The sequence below is a fragment of the Pieris rapae genome, chromosome 2 (assembly GCF_905147795.1).
Source record: "Pieris rapae chromosome 2, ilPieRapa1.1, whole genome shotgun sequence".
Classification (NCBI taxonomy): Eukaryota; Metazoa; Arthropoda; class Insecta; order Lepidoptera; family Pieridae; genus Pieris; species Pieris rapae.
In genome coordinates this window covers 792,154-798,667 of record NC_059510.1, presented here as the reverse complement: position 1 = coordinate 798,667, position 6,514 = coordinate 792,154, and positions in this window count along the sequence as shown.

Below are 6,514 nucleotides of genomic sequence, written 5' to 3'. Positions count from 1 at the left end.
TCGAATCCTTGGTCAGGTTCTTGTTTGTTTCTTTCCAACAATCAGTCCTCTCTGCCTTCCTGTCGATGGATGCTAATATTCCTATCCCTCACTGTCAGTTAATTTTTATCTACTCCTTACTTTTTCCACACGTAATCCTTGACCTTCCCTTCCTTCACCTTGGTGGTGAAGATTTAGGAGCTGCTCTCGTCACTTCTCACTCTTTAATCTACTGACTCACTGTGTCAAATATCTTCTATATGACTTCCTATAAAAAATTACAATTTTTAAAGTCACACCTTTATAATTTTCTTATTAAAATTCGAATCCAACTACCTATTTAATATTTATTTGTATAAAATATATCCAAGCAATTTCAATAATTCACTTAATAAATAATTGTATTCCAGTCTCAAATTCAAATTAAACTAAAATAAAATTATTCAAATGGAGTTTCAGTGGCAAAGACATCTTCAAATGAAATAAGAGAGGAATAAATTGGGAATCGACAGGCGCGGAATAATTTATATTTTATGTCGAAAGTGTTAAGCTGCGGGAGCCCGGGAATTATTCAACTACTTGAGGTTTCCACCCACAAAATTATATAGGTTGTATATTGTAGGCTTAGTTTGTAGTATATGAAGAATTTTACAATTGCAATAAACATTTTGTATTGTCTATTATTAACATAACTTTTACATATTTAAAGAAAAACACTTTTTTAACGGAATGAAGTTAATTAACATAATTTTAAATAATTATAAGTTTACAACAATACATAACTTCAATCCGTTAAAAAAGTGTTTTTCTTTTAATAAACATATTCTATAAACAAATTTACCACCTTACAAATTCGTCTCCTCATAAAAACTAAATTAATTCTCTGATTCTGAATACACGAGTTAGTTAACGTGCAATCAGACTGATTTATTGAAGTGAAACCTTTTTAGGCGCATGAGGGTCAAAATTTTTACGCAACATCACGAAGATGTGCAGCGTTTTGTCGAAGAAAAGGGAGAGAGCGATTGACACCGATGAGAGATGAGTGATTACATAGTAGAACTTTAGGTGGTATTTCTGTCGTATAACGTCTTGTGCAGCAAACACTCAAGTTTTTTATTTATTTATATTATTACTAGCGGATCCGACAGACGTTGTCCTGTCTACACGTCTTTAATTTCAAAATTTCAATTTTTAATAAGCCATTTTGATGAAAATTATTATTCAAATGTTATGACAATATCTAACGATCCAGCACATGGTCACACACGATATAACACAATGATAACAAAACTTTTTTTAAATTTCGGGACAGACTAAAATTAAAATTCGAATATTATTTAAAATTTGACACTGCGATGGTAGCGCAGTGTCAAATCAAAAAAAGTCTGTCGGATCCAATGTAAAACATTCCAAAATCAACAACAACTAATAAATTGAAAATTAATTAAAAAAACATTGTCCAGCGGACAAAATTGTGAATCTAAACCATTCCCAGATCCCCTTGAACACACACAAAAAAATTCGTCTAAATCGGTCCAGTCGTTTAGGAGGAGTTCAGTCACATACACACGCACACAAGAAATATATATATAAAGATTAGCACGCTTACCGTTTGTAAATACTGTGAATATACATATCATATACTGATACATGATCATCTGTGGGGCTTTTACCACTACCTTTTTTTAGTAAAATTTATTTATAAAGAAGTTTCACTTCTGAGATGTGTACTTGGTACGCACGCACTTTTTATGAATGAGGGGGTCTCGTGTTATTTGTATACGGTTGTATTAACAGTTAAGATTTAGTTCCTGTAAAATTCCAGGTTTTTTATATTACGGTTAATTAAATAGAAAAATGGTTAATAAACATGTTTAAATAGGAGAATTTTAAAGGGATTCTTTAATATTTGATTCCAGAATTGGCTCATTAAGGCTAGGCAGCTAAGATGGCTTTTAAAAAATTATAACTAAGCCTTATCATCTGAAGCATGAAATAGAGCTATTTCAGATACGTAATTCGCGTGAGAGATGTAATGTGCGTCATATAAAATTAATGTTTCACGAAAATAACATAATAGTCGCGAAATGTCCATTATATTCCGATAGCGGCTGTCATTTCATGTAGCTTTTATCTTTCGGCGTTTTAATTGTATTAATCGTGAAATATTTGTATTTCATTACGGATTAACAATGTAATGTATTTATTTGGAGTTTTTATACTATAATTTAGGTAGTTTTCTAAATACTGGTAGTAGTTCCTTAATCTGTTTGGGTATTACCCCGCGCTATGTCCCGTACGTCGAAAATCTATTGAATTTTGAAATATGAAGGCAGAGTTTTGTACGCCGGTCTCTCTGCCAACACCCTCTGTCTTCTTTGCCGATGAGTAGGGATGTCTTCTAAACAAATTTAATGACGTAAAATAAGCGATACCTGTATCTTATGTTGCTTATAAAAAATATATTCTACGCTAATTTTAGCCTTTTGTGTGCGTCACATTATTTAATTTTATATTTAATGCTATAGGATCGATGGAGAGAATAAACACAATTTTTAACATGATATTAATAAATGTGTTTTGTTCAATAAACTACTTATATAAATAAAATTCTTGTAAAAGATTATTTTAAAGCTACGCTTTTATTAAGTGCGGGCGTATCAGTTTTATTATTAATCGACGTATACTTAATAATGTAAATAGTAAAATATAAGTAATAATTATATTTCTTAGATAACATTTATTTAGATTGTTAATTATCTAGTGTGTTAATTGAAGTTTCATTAAATTTGTTTGTTAGTCTGTGGAAAGGACTCTAGTTTCGGTTTTTGAATCTTCATTAGAAGATGCTTGTTGGAATATTTGTGTTTTAAAGGAATTAGATGACAGTAATGATTTCAAGTTCTTTTATAAAACAACAAATAGCTTTATTTAATTTTTGTATCATACGATCATATGACGATACAACTTAATTCATCTCCCGAAGTTTCTATAATAGTACAAGTAGCATTAGCTTTGGTGGATAACATTTTAATTGCCATGTTTGCGTCATTGCCAAATATTATGCAAAAATAAATCTTGCGTAACGACAAGTAGGGCGTGTTCCCCCGACCAAATAAACATATTTTTAGAAAACAGACCATTTTTTCCCCAAAATTAAACATCCACGGACTCAAGTTTTATTATTATGTTGTGTGTTTGTTGTAATATTATTCAAAACGGAAATACAAAGAGGCTGCCAGGATATTTGGCTGGAGTCTTGGCTGTTATTTCAAAACATAAAACGCACAGTGGTGCAAACATATTTTTTAAAATATCTATGAAGAATATACGTAGTTGGTCCCAAAGTTTTGTCACTGGCACATTATTTTTAAATTTCGAACATTTGTTTCTGAAAAAAGTATTATATTCTATTTTTGAATAGCTGTTAATGCGTTGCAACGCTGTGGGCATTCGCCGTAATACCATTTTCAAGTCGCTGTTTATCTATCTATCTTTCGCTAGTACCTACCCTCGGGACCCCTTGTGTTGTGGTTTCAGATTACTCCGGGGTATATGGTGCACGTTTAATTTTTTTAAGAATCAGTAGTGTGCTACGTCTGATCAAACAATTATTGTAGACCTTTAATATGCGTAAATGAATGGGTATGTGGTTGGGTGTGTGTGAGAGTTGTTGTAAGTTTTTTTTTTAAACTTCAGGATCATGCCAAAACATGTACTAAAGCTTGTGCGGAATCGAAATCCAAACCATCTAGCATATTTTTTATAATAATATAGCGAGTACAGTTACTGTATATATCTATAATTATAATTTATTAGCGACTGACTTTGAATATACATAAATAATATGTGTTTGATTTAAATTTGTATATACTACCAGAAATTCTACACTTTCCTTTGCGAACTAGCGACCTGCGAGAGATATACGTCCTTCAACAGTAAGTTACTCCTTACTCAAAATGGGTATCCGTGGGTTGCGATGACTGGCCTGGCATCCTATAGGATCATGCACACATATTCTATAAAAAAAAATGGACAGATTTTGATTATCAGTAACAATATCAGTAGGAACCATTAAGAAACTAAGCAACTACTATTTTATTGCGGATTACCTAACCACTTTCCCCTTTGTTTGTAAGTAAACTATAAGGCTATTTACCAAGACGGCCTGAGCCCAAGACTGTTGTAACTTCTGCTTAAATACGTCGCAATCCTTGCTCAGGTTACCTATTTGTTCTAATATTGCAAATCTTTTCCTACTGAAAACTATTTGCTAAACGCTGTCTGTGAAATATCTGTTTGTTTTTCTACGTTAGGACAATAAAGGGATGTCTTGTAAGATTTGTTTGACTCCGCCAATTTCCGTTTATATTTGCATTTTTGTCGTAGATGGGTTTCTCAATGATAAAACTATAACTGTATAAAATTACATTTCTGGTTTTTATTACTGTTTTTTATATTCGACTACGAAATTGATCCAGGCAGATAGAGGAATTGTGAACCTAAACTTGACTGTGTTATAGACTTCAAGCGAGTAGAAGCGTACGACTCTTCATCTCTGAGGTCGTAAGGTTCGATTCCCGGCTGTGCATCAATGGACTTTCGTGGGTATTTAACATTCGATCAAACGGAGAAGGAAAGTATCGTGAGGATTGCGATTTAAAAAATCAATAGCGTATGTCAGTCTACGTGCGTATTAGATTGACAAAGGATAATGAAACAGATATTGGTTGAACTGGTCTGTCTTTTTTGTTGATGTAAAAATAAAAGTGATGAAAAGGTTATGTCGAAAATTTCGTAGTATCAAAGAGATTTCTCAATAAAAATCCTAAATTCCAGTGTCGAAGTATATATAAAACGTGTATAAATAAATCGTAATCGGGATTTACAAACATCGTTTTGTTAGTCCCGATATTCGAATAGTATATTCAAATGCTAGCAGTATACAATTATTTGTTTTAAGCGTTGTGGGTAATTTTTCCTGGTGCTTTGAAGCCAAAATCACTACTAATATTCTAATGAGACTATATCATTATAATAATGATTATATCCATGTTTTGAGTCAGTTTAGGAACACCAAGATTTTCAAAGGAAATGAACGTGATCACCTAATTTGCATAGTCATAATCTTATATTGGTAATACTGTTTTAATCGAGATGGGAGACGCTAAACACCTCACTTGAGATAATTGGATATAACACGTGTTGAGAACAGGTAGATACATAGAAATCGCTGAGTAATATAATTATGGTTAATGATTTGAATCTTTTTAAGCCGAGATTTGAACATAATAAATTAGTACTAAGTTTTGACAACATTTTGTCTTAATTGATTGCTATCTACACACACACTTTTACAGAATTAAACTGATATTTAGGATTGTTATAATTAACTCTTGTATAATATGGTCATTTTAGTAGCTTTATTAAACAAACGTGAGCCAACAAAAATAATTTTTCTTTCACTCTTTTTTTAAAACTAATCAGGAATTTAATTACATAGTTGAATATCATCATATCCTCAAAAATCTTCCATCCGACAAAATTTCAGTTTAGTACGCATAGAATATATGCCATGTCCATTCTAGGTTCTACTAAAAAAATTAATACCATCATTATATAAAGTTCTTTTTTGTGTTCCAATAATGGCACTTATTACACTACACGTAATTCAGCGATCACATGAGAATAAATTTTATCTGAAGTGGTAAAAACTAAAACAGACAAAGAGCATGCTTAAAACAACTCTCAACTCTTAGCTACACTTTCAAAAACAAGCGCACACACTCCCATTCACACACTCTCCCATTCCCACACATGTCTTATAAGATGTATTTCTTATTACATCTAGTTGTATCATTAAACCTTTCTCAAAAAACTGTTTTAAATATGTACCAATGACTAAATGTTATCCTGCTGATAACCAGGGACTCCCTAGCGTGGGGACTAGCGATATATGAATTTTATCACAACCTAATTATCACGAGTTAGATTTTTATTAAAATTATAAGAATCTTATTCAAAGCACCAAGTCATTGTTAAAGGGCGGTTAAAAGAGTAATCATGAGACTACGTTCTGGACGTTTACCCTATATAGATGATTTGGGAGTATACTTTGAGGGGATTAAAGGATAGCATTTTTTGTCAATTTAATAAATAACTTAATTGTATTTTAGTATGGTTTTATGTTGTTTTTAGTCTGAGATTGGCCATAATAAATAAATAAAATAAAGCAACCATAATTATCGCCAACCTTTGAAAGGATATAGCGCTATAAGAATACATTAATATTGTCTTAATATTACAAATAAAGTTTTACTTAAGGTAAATAAGTGTATTTTACTCACGTGTAACCACACCCTTAGGCTTCAAAGGGTTACAAGTGCTCCAAGCGATAAAGGTACGATCTAGGACCTAAACAAACATACTCACTTGCAAATGGTTCGCGAGGATCACACGAGATAACACTATTATGTGTGTTATGTAAATCAAATTTATTCCTATTTTTATAACGTCTCCTTAGAACATATAA